This window comes from Schistocerca piceifrons, unplaced genomic scaffold, assembly GCF_021461385.2.
Source record: "Schistocerca piceifrons isolate TAMUIC-IGC-003096 unplaced genomic scaffold, iqSchPice1.1 HiC_scaffold_574, whole genome shotgun sequence".
Taxonomy (NCBI): Eukaryota; Metazoa; Arthropoda; class Insecta; order Orthoptera; family Acrididae; genus Schistocerca; species Schistocerca piceifrons.
In genome coordinates, this window is record NW_025728815.1 from 13,770 (window position 1) to 33,706 (window position 19,937).

Here is a 19,937-nt window from a genome sequence, read left to right on the forward strand (position 1 = left end):
AAGTGGCGATGCACAGCAAAGCTCAGCCCACACACCACTGTGTCTCCCCACAGCTGTGTCAGACGCGGTCTCCATTACATGTGTACTGGCAAACGAACGTGTCTGCGCTGTTAGGACACTAAGCAGTGTGGTTAGCTGCATTCAACCCCCGTGGCAATGTCTTGCAGTCCTCCAGCTCTGTTGACCACAGGTAGGTGCCTCGATAAGAGGTGGATAGATGTCGCATCGCTCTCGCCGTCACTTGTCACCACGAATCGAACTTAACGTAGTTTTCTGCAAGCGTCAGCGGAGCGTCAGCCGAGCTAAGTCGGGACAAGTCGCATAAGAGGAGCAACAAAATGCGCTTTTCCGGTACCGGGAATCGAACCCGGGCCTCCTGGGTGAGAGCCAGGTATCCTAGCCACTAGACCACACCGGATAACGACGCCAGGGCTCCTCCAGCGAACACAGCAGGCTATACACAATCTACTTGACGACAACGGCAAAAGTTAGCGTTTCCACTTTATAGAACGTCGTGCTCTGGACACATTTCGTGGAGACGGACGCCAGCAATCGTGACACCAAACTGCGCTTGTGAATCCTGTCGTTGCACCACGCACTGTGCTGCTACGACAATTTAAGAAAGAGACGCTCACGGCTTGCTGTGCTGTTTTCGTCGCGGGTAATCAGTGCTACGGCTTCCGAGACAGAAAACACTGGCAGCGGTGGGATTCGAACCCACGCCTCCGAAGAGACTGGTGCCTGAAACCAGCGCCTTAGACCGCTCGGCCACGCTACCTACGCGCCACGGCGGTCACAGGAGCTGCCTTCTTACCCACGAGACCACACCGCAATGGAACAAAAACGAGAAGTAAAAATTGGCAGCGGTGGGATTCGAACCCACGCCTCCGAAGAGACTGGTGCCTTAAACCAGCGCCTTAGACCGCTCGGCCACGCTACCTGCGTCAGTGTTCTTCGCTTTTGTAGAAACAGTGCACGACACAGCTTCCTGTTCTGCTGCGACTGGCTGCTCATCCATTGCACCTCAAACAACTGCCCTTTTTGAATAGAGATTAACTACACAGGCAGCTGCCCGCGCTCTGGTGCGGCGGCATTGCGTGTTGATAATGAACTGGTAGTGCCACCTGCAGCCTGCGGAACATGAGTGAAAAATGAAGAGGGCACCGTGATTTCAAACACTGAGTCACAATCGTCACTGCAGCGACAGCAAGGCAAAACTTTAAAATTTGCCGTGACCAGGATTCGAACCTGGGTTATTGCGGCCACAACGCAATGTCCTAACCACTAGACGATCACGGCCACGGAAGCACCGCCGAGAGCAGTTCTCGCGACTGCAAGTGGCGATGCACAGCAAAGCTCAGCCCACACACCACTGTGTCTCCCCACAGCTGTGTCAGACGCGGTCTCCATTACATGTGTACTGGCAAACGAACGTGTCTGCGCTGTTAGGACACTAAGCAGTGTGGTTAGCTGCATTCAACCCCCGTGGCAATGTCTTGCAGTCCTCCAGCTCTGTTGACCACAGGTAGGTGCCTCGATAAGAGGTGGATAGATGTCGCATCGCTCTCGCCGTCACTTGTCACCACGAATCGAACTTAACGTAGTTTTCTGCAAGCGTCAGCGGAGCGTCAGCCGAGCTAAGTCGGGACAAGTCGCATAAGAGGAGCAACAAAATGCGCTTTTCCGGTACCGGGAATCGAACCCGGGCCTCCTGGGTGAGAGCCAGGTATCCTAGCCACTAGACCACACCGGATAACGACGCCAGGGCTCCTCCAGCGAACACAGCAGGCTATACACAATCTACTTGACGACAACGGCAAAAGTTAGCGTTTCCACTTTATAGAACGTCGTGCTCTGGACACATTTCGTGGAGACGGACGCCAGCAATCGTGACACCAAACTGCGCTTGTGAATCCTGTCGTTGCACCACGCACTGTGCTGCTACGACAATTTAAGAAAGAGACGCTCACGGCTTGCTGTGCTGTTTTCGTCGCGGGTAATCAGTGCTACGGCTTCCGAGACAGAAAACACTGGCAGCGGTGGGATTCGAACCCACGCCTCCGAAGAGACTGGTGCCTGAAACCAGCGCCTTAGACCGCTCGGCCACGCTACCTACGCGCCACGGCGGTCACAGGAGCTGCCTTCTTACCCACGAGACCACACCGCAATGGAACAAAAACGAGAAGTAAAAATTGGCAGCGGTGGGATTCGAACCCACGCCTCCGAAGAGACTGGTGCCTTAAACCAGCGCCTTAGACCGCTCGGCCACGCTACCTGCGTCAGTGTTCTTCGCTTTTGTAGAAACAGTGCACGACACAGCTTCCTGTTCTGCTGCGACTGGCTGCTCATCCATTGCACCTCAAACAACTGCCCTTTTTGAATAGAGATTAACTACACAGGCAGCTGCCCGCGCTCTGGTGCGGCGGCATTGCGTGTTGATAATGAACTGGTAGTGCCACCTGCAGCCTGCGGAACATGAGTGAAAAATGAAGAGGGCACCGTGATTTCAAACACTGAGTCACAATCGTCACTGCAGCGACAGCAAGGCAAAACTTTAAAATTTGCCGTGACCAGGATTCGAACCTGGGTTATTGCGGCCACAACGCAATGTCCTAACCACTAGACGATCACGGCCACGGAAGCACCGCCGAGAGCAGTTCTCGCGACTGCAAGTGGCGATGCACAGCAAAGCTCAGCCCACACACCACTGTGTCTCCCCACAGCTGTGTCAGACGCGGTCTCCATTACATGTGTACTGGCAAACGAACGTGTCTGCGCTGTTAGGACACTAAGCAGTGTGGTTAGCTGCATTCAACCCCCGTGGCAATGTCTTGCAGTCCTCCAGCTCTGTTGACCACAGGTAGGTGCCTCGATAAGAGGTGGATAGATGTCGCATCGCTCTCGCCGTCACTTGTCACCACGAATCGAACTTAACGTAGTTTTCTGCAAGCGTCAGCGGAGCGTCAGCCGAGCTAAGTCGGGACAAGTCGCATAAGAGGAGCAACAAAATGCGCTTTTCCGGTACCGGGAATCGAACCCGGGCCTCCTGGGTGAGAGCCAGGTATCCTAGCCACTAGACCACACCGGATAACGACGCCAGGGCTCCTCCAGCGAACACAGCAGGCTATACACAATCTACTTGACGACAACGGCAAAAGTTAGCGTTTCCACTTTATAGAACGTCGTGCTCTGGACACATTTCGTGGAGACGGACGCCAGCAATCGTGACACCAAACTGCGCTTGTGAATCCTGTCGTTGCACCACGCACTGTGCTGCTACGACAATTTAAGAAAGAGACGCTCACGGCTTGCTGTGCTGTTTTCGTCGCGGGTAATCAGTGCTACGGCTTCCGAGACAGAAAACACTGGCAGCGGTGGGATTCGAACCCACGCCTCCGAAGAGACTGGTGCCTGAAACCAGCGCCTTAGACCGCTCGGCCACGCTACCTACGCGCCACGGCGGTCACAGGAGCTGCCTTCTTACCCACGAGACCACACCGCAATGGAACAAAAACGAGAAGTAAAAATTGGCAGCGGTGGGATTCGAACCCACGCCTCCGAAGAGACTGGTGCCTTAAACCAGCGCCTTAGACCGCTCGGCCACGCTACCTGCGTCAGTGTTCTTCGCTTTTGTAGAAACAGTGCACGACACAGCTTCCTGTTCTGCTGCGACTGGCTGCTCATCCATTGCACCTCAAACAACTGCCCTTTTTGAATAGAGATTAACTACACAGGCAGCTGCCCGCGCTCTGGTGCGGCGGCATTGCGTGTTGATAATGAACTGGTAGTGCCACCTGCAGCCTGCGGAACATGAGTGAAAAATGAAGAGGGCACCGTGATTTCAAACACTGAGTCACAATCGTCACTGCAGCGACAGCAAGGCAAAACTTTAAAATTTGCCGTGACCAGGATTCGAACCTGGGTTATTGCGGCCACAACGCAATGTCCTAACCACTAGACGATCACGGCCACGGAAGCACCGCCGAGAGCAGTTCTCGCGACTGCAAGTGGCGATGCACAGCAAAGCTCAGCCCACACACCACTGTGTCTCCCCACAGCTGTGTCAGACGCGGTCTCCATTACATGTGTACTGGCAAACGAACGTGTCTGCGCTGTTAGGACACTAAGCAGTGTGGTTAGCTGCATTCAACCCCCGTGGCAATGTCTTGCAGTCCTCCAGCTCTGTTGACCACAGGTAGGTGCCTCGATAAGAGGTGGATAGATGTCGCATCGCTCTCGCCGTCACTTGTCACCACGAATCGAACTTAACGTAGTTTTCTGCAAGCGTCAGCGGAGCGTCAGCCGAGCTAAGTCGGGACAAGTCGCATAAGAGGAGCAACAAAATGCGCTTTTCCGGTACCGGGAATCGAACCCGGGCCTCCTGGGTGAGAGCCAGGTATCCTAGCCACTAGACCACACCGGATAACGACGCCAGGGCTCCTCCAGCGAACACAGCAGGCTATACACAATCTACTTGACGACAACGGCAAAAGTTAGCGTTTCCACTTTATAGAACGTCGTGCTCTGGACACATTTCGTGGAGACGGACGCCAGCAATCGTGACACCAAACTGCGCTTGTGAATCCTGTCGTTGCACCACGCACTGTGCTGCTACGACAATTTAAGAAAGAGACGCTCACGGCTTGCTGTGCTGTTTTCGTCGCGGGTAATCAGTGCTACGGCTTCCGAGACAGAAAACACTGGCAGCGGTGGGATTCGAACCCACGCCTCCGAAGAGACTGGTGCCTGAAACCAGCGCCTTAGACCGCTCGGCCACGCTACCTACGCGCCACGGCGGTCACAGGAGCTGCCTTCTTACCCACGAGACCACACCGCAATGGAACAAAAACGAGAAGTAAAAATTGGCAGCGGTGGGATTCGAACCCACGCCTCCGAAGAGACTGGTGCCTTAAACCAGCGCCTTAGACCGCTCGGCCACGCTACCTGCGTCAGTGTTCTTCGCTTTTGTAGAAACAGTGCACGACACAGCTTCCTGTTCTGCTGCGACTGGCTGCTCATCCATTGCACCTCAAACAACTGCCCTTTTTGAATAGAGATTAACTACACAGGCAGCTGCCCGCGCTCTGGTGCGGCGGCATTGCGTGTTGATAATGAACTGGTAGTGCCACCTGCAGCCTGCGGAACATGAGTGAAAAATGAAGAGGGCACCGTGATTTCAAACACTGAGTCACAATCGTCACTGCAGCGACAGCAAGGCAAAACTTTAAAATTTGCCGTGACCAGGATTCGAACCTGGGTTATTGCGGCCACAACGCAATGTCCTAACCACTAGACGATCACGGCCACGGAAGCACCGCCGAGAGCAGTTCTCGCGACTGCAAGTGGCGATGCACAGCAAAGCTCAGCCCACACACCACTGTGTCTCCCCACAGCTGTGTCAGACGCGGTCTCCATTACATGTGTACTGGCAAACGAACGTGTCTGCGCTGTTAGGACACTAAGCAGTGTGGTTAGCTGCATTCAACCCCCGTGGCAATGTCTTGCAGTCCTCCAGCTCTGTTGACCACAGGTAGGTGCCTCGATAAGAGGTGGATAGATGTCGCATCGCTCTCGCCGTCACTTGTCACCACGAATCGAACTTAACGTAGTTTTCTGCAAGCGTCAGCGGAGCGTCAGCCGAGCTAAGTCGGGACAAGTCGCATAAGAGGAGCAACAAAATGCGCTTTTCCGGTACCGGGAATCGAACCCGGGCCTCCTGGGTGAGAGCCAGGTATCCTAGCCACTAGACCACACCGGATAACGACGCCAGGGCTCCTCCAGCGAACACAGCAGGCTATACACAATCTACTTGACGACAACGGCAAAAGTTAGCGTTTCCACTTTATAGAACGTCGTGCTCTGGACACATTTCGTGGAGACGGACGCCAGCAATCGTGACACCAAACTGCGCTTGTGAATCCTGTCGTTGCACCACGCACTGTGCTGCTACGACAATTTAAGAAAGAGACGCTCACGGCTTGCTGTGCTGTTTTCGTCGCGGGTAATCAGTGCTACGGCTTCCGAGACAGAAAACACTGGCAGCGGTGGGATTCGAACCCACGCCTCCGAAGAGACTGGTGCCTGAAACCAGCGCCTTAGACCGCTCGGCCACGCTACCTACGCGCCACGGCGGTCACAGGAGCTGCCTTCTTACCCACGAGACCACACCGCAATGGAACAAAAACGAGAAGTAAAAATTGGCAGCGGTGGGATTCGAACCCACGCCTCCGAAGAGACTGGTGCCTTAAACCAGCGCCTTAGACCGCTCGGCCACGCTACCTGCGTCAGTGTTCTTCGCTTTTGTAGAAACAGTGCACGACACAGCTTCCTGTTCTGCTGCGACTGGCTGCTCATCCATTGCACCTCAAACAACTGCCCTTTTTGAATAGAGATTAACTACACAGGCAGCTGCCCGCGCTCTGGTGCGGCGGCATTGCGTGTTGATAATGAACTGGTAGTGCCACCTGCAGCCTGCGGAACATGAGTGAAAAATGAAGAGGGCACCGTGATTTCAAACACTGAGTCACAATCGTCACTGCAGCGACAGCAAGGCAAAACTTTAAAATTTGCCGTGACCAGGATTCGAACCTGGGTTATTGCGGCCACAACGCAATGTCCTAACCACTAGACGATCACGGCCACGGAAGCACCGCCGAGAGCAGTTCTCGCGACTGCAAGTGGCGATGCACAGCAAAGCTCAGCCCACACACCACTGTGTCTCCCCACAGCTGTGTCAGACGCGGTCTCCATTACATGTGTACTGGCAAACGAACGTGTCTGCGCTGTTAGGACACTAAGCAGTGTGGTTAGCTGCATTCAACCCCCGTGGCAATGTCTTGCAGTCCTCCAGCTCTGTTGACCACAGGTAGGTGCCTCGATAAGAGGTGGATAGATGTCGCATCGCTCTCGCCGTCACTTGTCACCACGAATCGTACTTAACGTAGTTTTCTGCAAGCGTCAGCGGAGCGTCAGCCGAGCTAAGTCGGGACAAGTCGCATAAGAGGAGCAACAAAATGCGCTTTTCCGGTACCGGGAATCGAACCCGGGCCTCCTGGGTGAGAGCCAGGTATCCTAGCCACTAGACCACACCGGATAACGACGCCAGGGCTCCTCCAGCGAACACAGCAGGCTATACACAATCTACTTGACGACAACGGCAAAAGTTAGCGTTTCCACTTTATAGAACGTCGTGCTCTGGACACATTTCGTGGAGACGGACGCCAGCAATCGTGACACCAAACTGCGCTTGTGAATCCTGTCGTTGCACCACGCACTGTGCTGCTACGACAATTTAAGAAAGAGACGCTCACGGCTTGCTGTGCTGTTTTCGTCGCGGGTAATCAGTGCTACGGCTTCCGAGACAGAAAACACTGGCAGCGGTGGGATTCGAACCCACGCCTCCGAAGAGACTGGTGCCTGAAACCAGCGCCTTAGACCGCTCGGCCACGCTACCTACGCGCCACGGCGGTCACAGGAGCTGCCTTCTTACCCACGAGACCACACCGCAATGGAACAAAAACGAGAAGTAAAAATTGGCAGCGGTGGGATTCGAACCCACGCCTCCGAAGAGACTGGTGCCTTAAACCAGCGCCTTAGACCGCTCGGCCACGCTACCTGCGTCAGTGTTCTTCGCTTTTGTAGAAACAGTGCACGACACAGCTTCCTGTTCTGCTGCGACTGGCTGCTCATCCATTGCACCTCAAACAACTGCCCTTTTTGAATAGAGATTAACTACACAGGCAGCTGCCCGCGCTCTGGTGCGGCGGCATTGCGTGTTGATAATGAACTGGTAGTGCCACCTGCAGCCTGCGGAACATGAGTGAAAAATGAAGAGGGCACCGTGATTTCAAACACTGAGTCACAATCGTCACTGCAGCGACAGCAAGGCAAAACTTTAAAATTTGCCGTGACCAGGATTCGAACCTGGGTTATTGCGGCCACAACGCAATGTCCTAACCACTAGACGATCACGGCCACGGAAGCACCGCCGAGAGCAGTTCTCGCGACTGCAAGTGGCGATGCACAGCAAAGCTCAGCCCACACACCACTGTGTCTCCCCACAGCTGTGTCAGACGCGGTCTCCATTACATGTGTACTGGCAAACGAACGTGTCTGCGCTGTTAGGACACTAAGCAGTGTGGTTAGCTGCATTCAACCCCCGTGGCAATGTCTTGCAGTCCTCCAGCTCTGTTGACCACAGGTAGGTGCCTCGATAAGAGGTGGATAGATGTCGCATCGCTCTCGCCGTCACTTGTCACCACGAATCGAACTTAACGTAGTTTTCTGCAAGCGTCAGCGGAGCGTCAGCCGAGCTAAGTCGGGACAAGTCGCATAAGAGGAGCAACAAAATGCGCTTTTCCGGTACCGGGAATCGAACCCGGGCCTCCTGGGTGAGAGCCAGGTATCCTAGCCACTAGACCACACCGGATAACGACGCCAGGGCTCCTCCAGCGAACACAGCAGGCTATACACAATCTACTTGACGACAACGGCAAAAGTTAGCGTTTCCACTTTATAGAACGTCGTGCTCTGGACACATTTCGTGGAGACGGACGCCAGCAATCGTGACACCAAACTGCGCTTGTGAATCCTGTCGTTGCACCACGCACTGTGCTGCTACGACAATTTAAGAAAGAGACGCTCACGGCTTGCTGTGCTGTTTTCGTCGCGGGTAATCAGTGCTACGGCTTCCGAGACAGAAAACACTGGCAGCTTTTTTTTTTTTTTTTTTTTTTTTTTTTTGTTTTTTATTTTTTTTTGCTTTTTTTTTTTTTTTTTTTTTTTTTTTTTTTTTTTTTTTTTTTTTTTTTTTTGGATGAACGGGCCTCCCAACTCCCCTTATAGCCCGGCCTTGCGCTCTCCAAGTTATGCCTTCTTCGGCGAGCTTCATCAGCTATAAATAAACGGTGCTGCTTGCAAACAGAAAAGACGAATTGTTGCACTGTCCATTCAGTTGAAAACCGTAAACTTCTCGGTATGGTTCCTTGGAAGACGTTGGTGTTCAAGATGAATTGATGAAATCGGAGATACGGGATTGCTGCGAGGAAAGTTTCTTGTGGCTGTCCACCGCTAGTGAAGCATCAAAGGAAAACTAAAATCCCCTTGAAGTGAAAGTGCAGGCCTATATTGACAGCTAAGCAGTCGCTTCGCGCCTTCACGCCTTAAAATAAAAAATGAAAGAATAACAGCGCATCAGGCGCTTTACACCTAAACTCAATAAAAAAGAATAAAATTTAAAAAAAAAGAAGAAAAAGCAATGACTGCCTGAGTTAGTCCACTCAGTCACAGGGAAGGAACAGCCTTCATACGTCCCATTATATTATGTTCAAAATGCTTCGTGGCGGCCATTAAAATGGGTAATGAAAAAAGGCACAAAAAGTAAAATAATCGACACATATCAAAGGAATGAATATACTCCCGAACTTTCCGAACTGTCCGGCGGATAAAGGGAAGTAAAAAACACAATCCTCCCCGACGTGTTTTAAAAAGAAAGTAAAAAATCCTCTGTTCTTAAAAACCAAACAATCTCCGTGGCAGCGGCGTGCGCAACGCACCTGTGAATGTACGCCGATAACGGAGGAACCAGACGGTATAAAAAAATGAATTAAAAACAGAAAGAAATCACTAAATGACAGCAAAACACAAAACACACACGAACACAGGATAACACTGTGTTAAACTTTTCGTCTTAATTTCCACATTGCAGTTCTGCACAAGCGTAAGCATCGTACTTGTTATGATTCACTGTTCCTGTAGCATCAATTTGCATGAACTATGTATCCGGAGCCGGAGACAATGCAAAACACAGAAGTAAAGAAAAGTTGCAGCAGTGAAGTGTTGATTACAACAGTTTGTCGTGGGCAAATGCAAGTGCAATTTGCAGAAAATTGGCAAAGATTTTGGCATAGTCTTTCCTGGTTTTAGTGAGGTCATGTTGCGTGGATAAATAAACCAGATAGGCATAGTCGTCCGTAAGTCGCAATTGCAGGAGGGCGAACACAGTGTGAGCCACGATCCATGCAGTGGCGGCACGCTTCGTATGCGGATATGGGTTGAAGTCTGGGATCAAAGCCGTGTCCGCAGAAAAAGCGGCAGCGCTGGTCCGGTTGATAAGTGCGAGCATCCTGGCGGCAATGTTCCAAGTCGACCGTGACCGCAGGCACACGAAACGATGTTCTAAGGTGTCGTCCTGGCGACAGTCTTCACACAAGCTCGATGGAGATAAGTGAATGCGGCGCAGCTTTTCGTTGGTGGGGAGAATGCGGTTAACCACTTGGTACCAAAAGCTGCTGACGTCCGCTGACAGGAAGGGAGCATGAACGTGAGCCCACACCGTCCTCCACGCAGATCGCGGGTAGCGCGCCTCCATCTTATTACCGACCGGCCGTCCTCTTAGTCCCTGGTAGACACGTTTCACAGTCCGTGTTCGATGGTCGAGTACTTCGGCGGCGAGATAACTTTTTTGAATGAAGTATTCTCGAACATAACGCAGCTGAAACGGGATGGTAGTCGGGTCGAGAGGTGCTGTTTCAGATAGAGGCCGATGAATAGCGAACAGAACAGCTGTGGGGCTCGACGGATCCTGTTCAATAGTGACGCTCGTCCGATGAAGGAGCAACGCTGCGGCTTTCATAGCAAAATGAATGAGGCCGAGTCCACCCTGTTCGCGTGGCAAAGTACATGTTTCGTAAGACACCTTGAAAATATGTCCCCGCCACAGTAGCCAATAGACTGCCTGTGTTATGGCTCTGCCCAAATTCTTGGGTACCTGAAATAACTGTGCGAGGAACCAGGCTTTGCTGAGCAAGAAAACATTTATTAAAATCACCCGCTGTGTTAATGCGAGGGTGCGAGTAGCGGACAGGCTAGCCATAGCTCGTATGCCATTTAAGACAATACGCCAGTTGTAGGACGCAGTCTGTAACAGATTGGCCTGAAAGCGAACACCCAAAATTTTGTGTTCCTGCTTCACTGTAAACCATGGGCGTTTGAAGCCACGTGTCGCTGCATAAATAGGCAGAAAAACCGTCTTACGGGTATTGATGCTCGCACCGGATGCACGTTCATACTGTGTAAGAACTGCGCGTATTGTAGCAAAGTCGGTAGCCGAGGACACCAAGAGGCCAAGGTCGTCAGCATAAGCGCGACAAACGTGCTTCTCATTCCCAATACGTATTCCCCTACAAACACTGTGCAATTTACGCAACAAAGGATCTAAGGAAATAGCGTAAAGCGCCATTGACAGAGGGCACCCTTGTTTGACGGAACAGCAGAGCGGAACAGGTTCCGATAAAAGTCCATTGATACTAATCCGTGAGGTGGAATTTTTGAAAAGGTTAAAAATCATAGTTATATACTTTACACCGAAACCAAACTTCTGGAGCACTCGCCGGAGATATAGGTGGCTAACTCTGTCAAAAGCCATTGCAAAATCGATGGATAAAATGCCAAAAGGAATCCTATTCGTCGAAGCATAGGCAATGGCATCTCGGTATGTCGACACAGCACCATAGAGAGTGCGGTTCGGCACTGCACAGTATTGAAAGGGACTAATCAGTTTGTTCATGACCAGCTTCAAGCGGGAGGAGACACATTTGGTGAAGAGTTTGTAATCACCATTAAGAAGGGTGATCGGTCTAAGATTGCACAGTTGCCTGGTGACCGGAACCTTTGGAACCAAGACCACAATACCTTCCAGGAAGGACGCAGGGACATCCACACCAGTTAAAATTTCATTAAAAACGTCAGTCAGGGCAGAGCCAAACAAGTGCCAAAAATGCAGATAAAATTCCGGTGGCAACCCATCAGCGCCCGGTGATTTGTTCTGGGAACACAGTTTTAGGACATCACCCACTTCGTCCACGGTAAAGTTTTCTGTGAGGCGACGGCGATCCGCTACGGATAAGACGTATGGAACGTCGTGGAGAAGCTCGGAAATCGCGGCAGCATCAGTGTATTTCTCACTGAAAAGTTCGATGAAGTGACGGTGGGCCTCGGCAAGAATTGCCGCCTGGTTATCAAGCCGCGCACCGTCAGCTGATTCCAGCTCTGTGACGTAACGTCGCTTTGCGCGCCGGCGTTCGCGCAGCTGATGAAACACGGAAGGCGCTTCATCAGCCAGCGCCCCGGGGGCTCGGCTCCGTACGACAGATCCGCGCAACGATTCCCTTTTCAAATCCAGAAGACGGAGTTTTATACGCCGAATTGTCGCCATCCGAAGAGCGGGATTGTTTGTGTGCAGGTGGATGGCATCATTTAAACAGCTCTCGTAAAATTGCAATGTAGAACGCTCCCAGTGAGCAACATCCTGACTGAACTCCAGGATGGCCTTGCGTAATGCCGGCTTAACAGATTCTACCCACCATGACAAAGTGGAGGCATAGAGACCGCGATATTTCAGCACCCTCTGCCACACACGCACGATAACCGGCGCAAAATGTGGATGTGAGAGATGTCGCACATTAAACTTCCATAATCGACTGGCGCGGGGTTTAATCGCCAACAGAGAATGAAAGCGGCAGACATACGCACAATGATCGGAAAAAATCACGGGGTGAACAGAGGAGTCCGTAAGACAGTGCTGTTTATCACGAGAAACATAAATTCTATCAAGCCGACTCCTACCCGTGGGGTAAAAGAAAGTAAATCCCACGGCCCGCGGGTGTAAATAACACCACGAGTCAATTAAATTCATCTCAGTAACGAGCGTCTGTAATTCTAGGCACTTATACGGCGGCGGCTCCTGATCTCTATCGTCCAGCACGCAGTTAAAATCGCCGCCCATGACTACAGGCAGGTGGGGGCCCCGTAAAAGGTGACAAATGTCACTACTATAAAACACACGGCGACGTGGCTGCCCGTCGGCACCAGAAGGGGCGTACACGTTAACACATCGTACGTTGTTGATCGTGCAAGCTACACCACGACCGTTAGGAATCGTAGCGACATTACTATAGTCATGACCAACACGAATTAAAATGGCAGTACCACAATTACACTCGATATCAAAGTTCAAAAGTACTTGATAGCCCGGAATGGAGTGAAGTAGATCTATCACAACCTCCTGCAAAAGCACTATGTCAGCAGCAATATAATTTATAAAACCCACAAAACTTGCAAACTTCACAGGCGACTCCAATTTATTAAGATTAATAGTAGCCACAACTGATGGAGGGCGTGCTACCATAGACAACAGGGAAAAACAAAGAAAACAAATTAGACGGCAGGAGTGGACCCACCCTCCTCCTCCATATCGTCTGCCCAGTCACAACGTTCAGACGGTGCAGCTGAAGTAGGCGGTTCTTGTGTGGGAGGTGCAGACGCGGAATCCTGCGAAGGGGGACGCGTGCGACGCTGGGGGGTGTCTTCCGCCTTACGCTTAACCGAAAGTTGTGCCGGGTTCGTTGCCTGAGACGTCGCAGTGTCCATTGCTAGATTTACATCAGAGTGGTGCAACATTTCCTTTAACTGCTGTACAATCTGTTCCCGCCTGTCTGCCGACACACTTGTCGTAGGCGCTGGCTGACTGCTCGCCACAGGACGCTGTGGACGACGCCCCCCAGCAACCGACGGCCGAGATTCGACTACGGGGCGGGGCAAGGGCTTGTGCGCCGGCTTTTGCACAGATTTTGGCTTTTGTTTCGACTTCGGACGGGGAACCTGCTGCCACTCCGGAGAAGGGCTGCGTTCTCCGCGAGAAAAGGTTCGTTTTTCTAAAATCCGGGAACTACTGGCACTGCGGAAGCGGTCAGTATTGCCACGCCTGTCCGAAACACTTTCACGCCTAGGCTTTGGTTCCTGAGAGGCAGGAGCCGCGTCCGGAACACCCTGAAGCACGGAAGTAGATGGTGACGATTCCACAACAGCAACAGGGGGGGTAACCACCGGAACGGGTTCTGATCCGGTCCGCTCCGGAACTACAGGCCCAGCCGGAGGCGGAAGCAATACAGTAGCTACGGGAACTGACTGAGAAGGAACAGACATGGTTTGAACAGAATCAGTAACGGGGGCAGTGGCATCGGTTTCCATCGCGATCGCATCATCTAACGGTGTTTCCGTGTCCACAGAACGTGCCGGTGAACGGGGAACACCTAACAACACGGCCGCGTACGACGCGTCGTCATCTTGCCCACGGGGCGGCAGCTGCACAGGGCGCCTACGCCTAGGACAATTTTGCCGAAAATGGTCTGTGGCATTACAATAGGAGCACGTTTGCGGCTGACCACTATACGAGATAAAAGCCCGGTGGCCGGCCATAACCAAAAACGAAGGAACGTGCTTCCTCACAATCATTTTGACACTACGAATACCGTTCTCAACTTGACAGATATAAGCCGAAGACCACTTTTCTTTCGTAATCGACAAAACTGTGCCATAAGGCATAAGGCTACGAGCTATTGTCTCATTCCTAGTCTCAAACGGCAGATTGAATACCCGAACATTGCGAATACCAAATCCAGCATTCGACAGAGTCACATTGCTAATTGTCCCATCAGAGTGTTTGAATTTACGTACGCCACCGTTTTCACTGACAAGGGCATCACACAATTCCGGACATTTCAATTTTACAAACAAAGAGTTCAGGAACGCGTCTAATTGCAAGCCTAACACATCACTTTCAGGAAGTTTCAAATCGTTCTTCAGCCACGAATGAATTTCGAAAGCAGACGGTCGGGTTACGTTTCTATCAAATTCGCATTGGATATTATTTTCTCGGTCTTCAGAATCCATCTTAACTTACAGTTCAGCTGACTACAGCAGCGAAGAAACAGTCACCGCGATGAACCGCCGCCGACCGCGAAGCACACGTAAACACAGCCCGACACGCCGGAGCGAGCGCGCGATGTGTTCGGGCCCACGACTCCGAAGAGACTGGTGCCTTAAACCAGCGCCTTAGACCGCTCGGCCACACTACCTGCGTCAGTGTTCTTCGCTTTTGTAGAAATATTGCCCGACACAGCTTCCTGTTCTGCTGCGACTGGCTGCTCATCCATTGCACCTGAAACAACTGCCCTTTTCGAATAGAGATTAACTATACAGGCAGCTGCCCGCGCTCTGGTGCGGCGGCATTGCGTGGCACAGGTATGTGCCTCGATAAGAGGTGGACAGATGTCGCATCGCTGTCGCCGTCACTTGTGACCGCGAATCGTACTTAACTTCTCTTTAATTACAGATAGCACAGGCCCGGACGGCCGCAAATGACGAGATTTTGTGTCATTCCGGATTTCGAAAGGCAAGTTAAACACACGAACATTTCGAAGGCCAAACTCGCCATGAGAAACAGTCACGTTACTAATGCGACCGTCTAGATGTCTAAATTTACGAACGCCATCATTAACATTTACAACGGTATCACACAAATCGGGAGTTATCAACTTCAAAAACACGGAATTGATAAAGGTTTCAAACTGAACACCAAGAACGCCATCGGTCGACAAACACAATTCCTCAAGTATCCAACGATGAATTTCGAAAGCTGACGGTATTCCGACGGAACTATCGAATTCACATTGCACGTTATTTTGTCGCTCTTCACTAGCATCATAGAAACTTTCCATAACTGAACACCAAGAATGCCATCGGTCGAGAAACACAATTCCTCAAGTATCCAACGATGAATTTCGAAAGCTGACGGTTTTCCGACGGAACTATCGAATTCACATTGCACGTTATTTTGTCGCTCTTCACTAGCATCATAGAAACTTTCCATAACTTACGGACTTGATGAAATGTAGCTGCTAGGCAGAAGACAGACGACACACGAAGCGCCGCCGGCCAAGTCGCACACGGAAGTACTGCTCGCTCGGCACCGAGGTGTTGCCAGGCGGGCAGCCAGCCAAGTACTAAAATTGTGCTGTCCCCTGTGAGAATCGAACTCACGACCCCTGGTTTACAAGACCAGTGCTGTCCCCCTGAGCTAATGAGGCTGTTACAGCTTACAGCTCTTTGCGATCGCCACAACCTTCGAGAAAAATACATTTCAGAGTCCAGAAAATGCGTACAAAGATTTACTCTGCCACAACAATTCGCTACCACTGAGGTCCACAGCGATGACTGACGGGTGCTGCCGTGTTTCGTCTATCGTCATCTGTCATCTTGGCTCAGGCCCGAAAAGACACGCTATTTTGAAATTTTCGGTTCAAAGCATAACATTGGCCCATTTAAAATTGAGCTGCCCCCTGTGAGAATCGAACTCACGACCCCTGGTTTACAAGACCAGTGCTCTGCCCCTAATTTTTCTTTTTCTTTTTTTAAAAAAATTAAAATACCCCTTTTTTGTCTTGGTTCTTTTTCTTAGTTCATTTTTTCATTGTGTAAAAGTTAGAGGTGACAGTGAGATCCAGGCCTGCGGAAGAAAAGTGGGCAGGGGTCGCAGCCCGAGGCCTGGCCACGACGACTCCACCGTCCTTTTTCCGAATGGCACCTGTACAAGGGCGTCGTACTATCCTCTACTGTCTCGGTTCGTGGTCTCACGTTTGTTTTTCTTGTGCGCCCTAAAGGTCCACGAAAACTTCAGTCCTGGATGTAGAGAAGAAACATACACAAAGGCGGTAAATCCCGAAACAGTATAAAAGAAAATGGCTCGCACAGGTGTCCTTAGCCAACACCCTCTCTTTCAAATGTCAGGCTAAGCATATTTGCAAAATCATCACGGAGGCCTGGCAATCGCAAGCGCTGCCAGTAAGCAGTAAGCATGTACTGCCGAAACGCTAGGTGTCCATCGTTATCATGACAACTGATGACAAAATGTACGAAATGTCCAATCAACCACATGACTGTATGAAGCTTCGTTCGCGGAAAAAAGGTGGATTCGGGCCGGACGATGATGTCAATAGTATAAGCGGCTTCAGCAGACCTAGTGACAAAAGCAAGTTGTTTCCTGAGCCAACGCCAATTGGCAAGGTGCCCACAGCAGGTGAATCGATGTTCAAGGGTATCCAGGAGACCACACCGAGTACAGGTGTCCGTGTCAGAAAGACCAATACGGTGCAGTCGTACATTGGTGGGAACCAAATTATTTATTACCCTATACCACGTGGACGCCACGGCCATAGAGTGTATCGGCAGACTAACATTCTTCCAGACGTTCCTCCAGGACACGGATGGAGACGCCAGTTCTATTGGATTGGGACCGGCCAGCCCCTCCCAGCGGGCAATCAAGCCCTTGGTCGTTGGCACCGGTCGCCGCAAGAAGACGTCACCGAGGTAACTCACCGCAATGTAAAACTCCCGAATGTGTTTCAGCTTAAAATTTAGGCGTCCGACATCGACAGGTGGAGCAAGGCTCGCCGGACGCACAACAGTAAAAAGCCTGGATGTAATTGAAGTCACTTCTTGCGTAACAATTAGAGTCGTTCGGCGGACGTACAAAGCAGACGCCTTGCGAGTAATGTCAGAGAGGCCCAAGCCTCCGGAGATACGCGGTTTCGTCATTACCTCGTAACGTAACTTGAATAGATGGCCCTTCCATATAAACCTGCTAGACAATTGGCGCAACCTTTTCGCCACCATCATGGGAAGTGGGAACAGCTGAGCAACATAATAAGCTTTACATAGAACGTAGGTGTCTAAAATTCTGACTTTTTGCAAAATGGTAGCAGAGCGCTGCTCATGGACCATCAGAGCCCCCTGTATCTTCTCGGTGACAGATTTCCAATTGAGAGCCGCCATTTTTAGAGGACACCGATCAATGATAATCCCCAAGGACGTATGGCGATCGACAAAAGTGGCCCAAGGGACGTCAGCATCGCGAAATCCTCGAATATCAAGGAACTTACATTTACCCTGATTGAGACGCGCTCCAGAGACACGACAGTATGCATCAACTGCCCCTTTCAACAACGGGATATCATCACGTTGACGGAGGAGAACAACGACATCATCCGCATATGCCTTAACAGAGAGCTTCCCACCAGAGAGGGACATACCCTGAAGCTTGAGAGCAATAGTCCGAAGCAGCGGTTCCAGGGACAATACGAATAAAGACATAGAGAGCGGACTACCCTGAGGCACTCCGCGGCGGATAGCAATGGGCGGCGTCAGCTGCCCATTGACTGACACCCGAGCTGTTATTCCCCTATACAAATTGCCAAGAACACCACGTGATGAAACGTTAAAACCTATTGTACCTAAAACATGATCTAAAAACACATGACTGACGTGATCAAAAGCCTTGTAAAAATCAAGGAAGGCAAAGGCACAATGTACGTTTGTAACCGCCGCAACCGAGACAACATCCCGATATTCGGCTACTGGTGTCAGAATAGATCTATCATGAAAACAACATTGATGTGCACCAATCACATCCCGAAGCAGAGAAGACAACCGGCTATTGAGCGCTCTAGCAGCTGTCTTGTAGTCAAAGTTCAGCAATGTGAGCGGACGAAGATTGGCAGCAGATAAACGACCAGAGGACTTCGGAATTAAAACAATTTTCCCTACTTTAAAATCGGCAGGCACATCCACCCCCCTGACAATCTCATTTAAAATCTGCGTAAAAATGCCACCCAAAAGAGGCCAAAAACGGAGATAAAATTCTTTAGGCAGGCCGTCTGGACCCGGCGATTTACTGGACGGAGAGCGAGCAATAAAATCGAAAACATCATCTACCTGGAACTCCCGGAGAAATTCGCCGTTCGCGTCAGGCGCGATCGTCGCAGTTAGATCCCCAAGGACATCATCCGAAAGAGACTCACCAGAATCATCGGCAGAATATAGACTAGTGTAATACTGATGGAGAGCACGAACCATTTCCTCCTGTGCAATAAGCTGTCGCCCATCATCCACCGTAAGAGAAGAGATGAAGGAGCGACGACGACGAGTCTGATGCCGTAGCAGGTGGTACAAGGATGTCAGTTCACCTTCAACAAGGGAGTGAGGTTTCGACTTAACTCGCAGACCATCCATCTGTCGTCGTTTAAGGCTCAAGAGCTTGGCTTTAATACGACGAACATCATGGATCCGCAGAGGAGAGGTACCCGCTGCGTCATATAGTTCACGCAGGACAGAGTAGTAATATTCATACGTGTTCTTAAAATCACGCGCCCTTGCAGCACAGTAAAAAATCAAAGTCTGACGAATCTTGGGCTTGGCAAACGCAGTCCACCAAACCAGCAAGGAGGGGTATCGCGGGACAGAGCGAAGACATCGCTCCCACACGCCACTTATAACATCATCCATAGCACTGTCGGCAAGGTGGGAAACATTTAACATCCACTGGGAACGATAAAGTTTTGCAGGTTGGTGACTAAGATTTACAGTTGCAGTAAAAGCACAATGGTCAGAAAAACTAGTAGGAATAACATCGACAGAAAGAATTTTATCACATAAAAAATCAGATAAATAGAATCTGTCGAGTCTACTGCATGAGGACCCGGTAAAAAACGTATATTTCACCAGGGTTGGATATTTGTGTTCCCAAACATCACGCAGATGCATCGTACGAACTAAGTCATGTAAATCACGGCAATAATTAAAATTGGGGGACTGGTCTGCAGGGCGTAAAACACAATTAAAATCGCCTCCGAGCAGGAGACTCCGAGGACTCTGGCGCAAAAGATAAATAAGCTCTTTTTTATAAAAGCGCGAGCGAGCCACAGTGTGACCCGAACCAGAGGGGGCATACAAAACAACGAGGCGGAGATCAAAAAGACGACAACCAATCCCACGGCCAGAGTCAAGGAATTCAATGTCAGTAATAGGAATGCCCTCTCGAAAGAAAAGAGCAGTGCCTGTTGAATATTCCGGCGCGACATTAAAAACAGTTTGAAATCCAGGTAGAGAGAGATCAGAAAACAACACTTCCTGCAAGAACACTACGTCCGCACAGGCGTCGTAAATAAACTGCCGCAAAGAGGCAATGCGAACGTCGGACTCAATACGGTTAAGATTTAAGGTAAGAAAGGTGTATGCTTGAACCATAGAGAGAAAAGCGAGAA

General features: G+C 50.8%; 26 non-coding genes across 26 annotated transcripts; all 26 read right to left on the bottom strand.

Annotated features, from left to right (window-relative positions):
* Window positions 1-346: 346 nt before the first annotated feature.
* Window positions 347-418, bottom strand: Trnae-cuc. The gene has a single exon. It is a non-coding gene; the product is annotated as a tRNA-Glu (tRNA).
* Window positions 419-696: 278 nt separating this feature from the next.
* Window positions 697-778, bottom strand: Trnal-cag. Its single transcript has one exon. It is a non-coding gene; the product is annotated as a tRNA-Leu (tRNA).
* An 80-nt stretch (window positions 779-858) lies between these two features.
* Trnal-aag lies at window positions 859-940 on the bottom strand. Its single transcript has one exon. It is a non-coding gene; the product is annotated as a tRNA-Leu (tRNA).
* A 287-nt stretch (window positions 941-1,227) lies between these two features.
* Window positions 1,228-1,299, bottom strand: Trnah-gug. Its single transcript has one exon. It is a non-coding gene; the product is annotated as a tRNA-His (tRNA).
* Window positions 1,300-1,681: 382 nt separating this feature from the next.
* Window positions 1,682-1,753, bottom strand: Trnae-cuc. Its single transcript has one exon. It is a non-coding gene; the product is annotated as a tRNA-Glu (tRNA).
* Window positions 1,754-2,031: 278 nt separating this feature from the next.
* On the bottom strand, window positions 2,032-2,113 carry Trnal-cag. The gene has a single exon. It is a non-coding gene; the product is annotated as a tRNA-Leu (tRNA).
* Window positions 2,114-2,193: 80 nt separating this feature from the next.
* Window positions 2,194-2,275, bottom strand: Trnal-aag. The gene has a single exon. It is a non-coding gene; the product is annotated as a tRNA-Leu (tRNA).
* Window positions 2,276-2,562: 287 nt separating this feature from the next.
* Window positions 2,563-2,634, bottom strand: Trnah-gug. Its single transcript has one exon. It is a non-coding gene; the product is annotated as a tRNA-His (tRNA).
* A 382-nt stretch (window positions 2,635-3,016) lies between these two features.
* Window positions 3,017-3,088, bottom strand: Trnae-cuc. Its single transcript has one exon. It is a non-coding gene; the product is annotated as a tRNA-Glu (tRNA).
* Window positions 3,089-3,366: 278 nt separating this feature from the next.
* Window positions 3,367-3,448, bottom strand: Trnal-cag. The gene has a single exon. It is a non-coding gene; the product is annotated as a tRNA-Leu (tRNA).
* An 80-nt stretch (window positions 3,449-3,528) lies between these two features.
* Trnal-aag lies at window positions 3,529-3,610 on the bottom strand. Its single transcript has one exon. It is a non-coding gene; the product is annotated as a tRNA-Leu (tRNA).
* A 287-nt stretch (window positions 3,611-3,897) lies between these two features.
* On the bottom strand, window positions 3,898-3,969 carry Trnah-gug. The gene has a single exon. It is a non-coding gene; the product is annotated as a tRNA-His (tRNA).
* A 382-nt stretch (window positions 3,970-4,351) lies between these two features.
* Trnae-cuc lies at window positions 4,352-4,423 on the bottom strand. The gene has a single exon. It is a non-coding gene; the product is annotated as a tRNA-Glu (tRNA).
* A 278-nt stretch (window positions 4,424-4,701) lies between these two features.
* Trnal-cag lies at window positions 4,702-4,783 on the bottom strand. The gene has a single exon. It is a non-coding gene; the product is annotated as a tRNA-Leu (tRNA).
* An 80-nt stretch (window positions 4,784-4,863) lies between these two features.
* Window positions 4,864-4,945, bottom strand: Trnal-aag. The gene has a single exon. It is a non-coding gene; the product is annotated as a tRNA-Leu (tRNA).
* Window positions 4,946-5,232: 287 nt separating this feature from the next.
* On the bottom strand, window positions 5,233-5,304 carry Trnah-gug. The gene has a single exon. It is a non-coding gene; the product is annotated as a tRNA-His (tRNA).
* Window positions 5,305-5,686: 382 nt separating this feature from the next.
* Trnae-cuc lies at window positions 5,687-5,758 on the bottom strand. Its single transcript has one exon. It is a non-coding gene; the product is annotated as a tRNA-Glu (tRNA).
* Window positions 5,759-6,036: 278 nt separating this feature from the next.
* Trnal-cag lies at window positions 6,037-6,118 on the bottom strand. The gene has a single exon. It is a non-coding gene; the product is annotated as a tRNA-Leu (tRNA).
* An 80-nt stretch (window positions 6,119-6,198) lies between these two features.
* Trnal-aag lies at window positions 6,199-6,280 on the bottom strand. Its single transcript has one exon. It is a non-coding gene; the product is annotated as a tRNA-Leu (tRNA).
* Window positions 6,281-6,567: 287 nt separating this feature from the next.
* On the bottom strand, window positions 6,568-6,639 carry Trnah-gug. Its single transcript has one exon. It is a non-coding gene; the product is annotated as a tRNA-His (tRNA).
* A 382-nt stretch (window positions 6,640-7,021) lies between these two features.
* Trnae-cuc lies at window positions 7,022-7,093 on the bottom strand. Its single transcript has one exon. It is a non-coding gene; the product is annotated as a tRNA-Glu (tRNA).
* A 278-nt stretch (window positions 7,094-7,371) lies between these two features.
* Trnal-cag lies at window positions 7,372-7,453 on the bottom strand. The gene has a single exon. It is a non-coding gene; the product is annotated as a tRNA-Leu (tRNA).
* An 80-nt stretch (window positions 7,454-7,533) lies between these two features.
* Trnal-aag lies at window positions 7,534-7,615 on the bottom strand. The gene has a single exon. It is a non-coding gene; the product is annotated as a tRNA-Leu (tRNA).
* A 287-nt stretch (window positions 7,616-7,902) lies between these two features.
* Trnah-gug lies at window positions 7,903-7,974 on the bottom strand. Its single transcript has one exon. It is a non-coding gene; the product is annotated as a tRNA-His (tRNA).
* A 382-nt stretch (window positions 7,975-8,356) lies between these two features.
* Trnae-cuc lies at window positions 8,357-8,428 on the bottom strand. Its single transcript has one exon. It is a non-coding gene; the product is annotated as a tRNA-Glu (tRNA).
* A 7,426-nt stretch (window positions 8,429-15,854) lies between these two features.
* On the bottom strand, window positions 15,855-15,926 carry Trnat-ugu. Its single transcript has one exon. It is a non-coding gene; the product is annotated as a tRNA-Thr (tRNA).
* Between the last annotated feature and the right edge of the window lie 4,011 nt (window positions 15,927-19,937).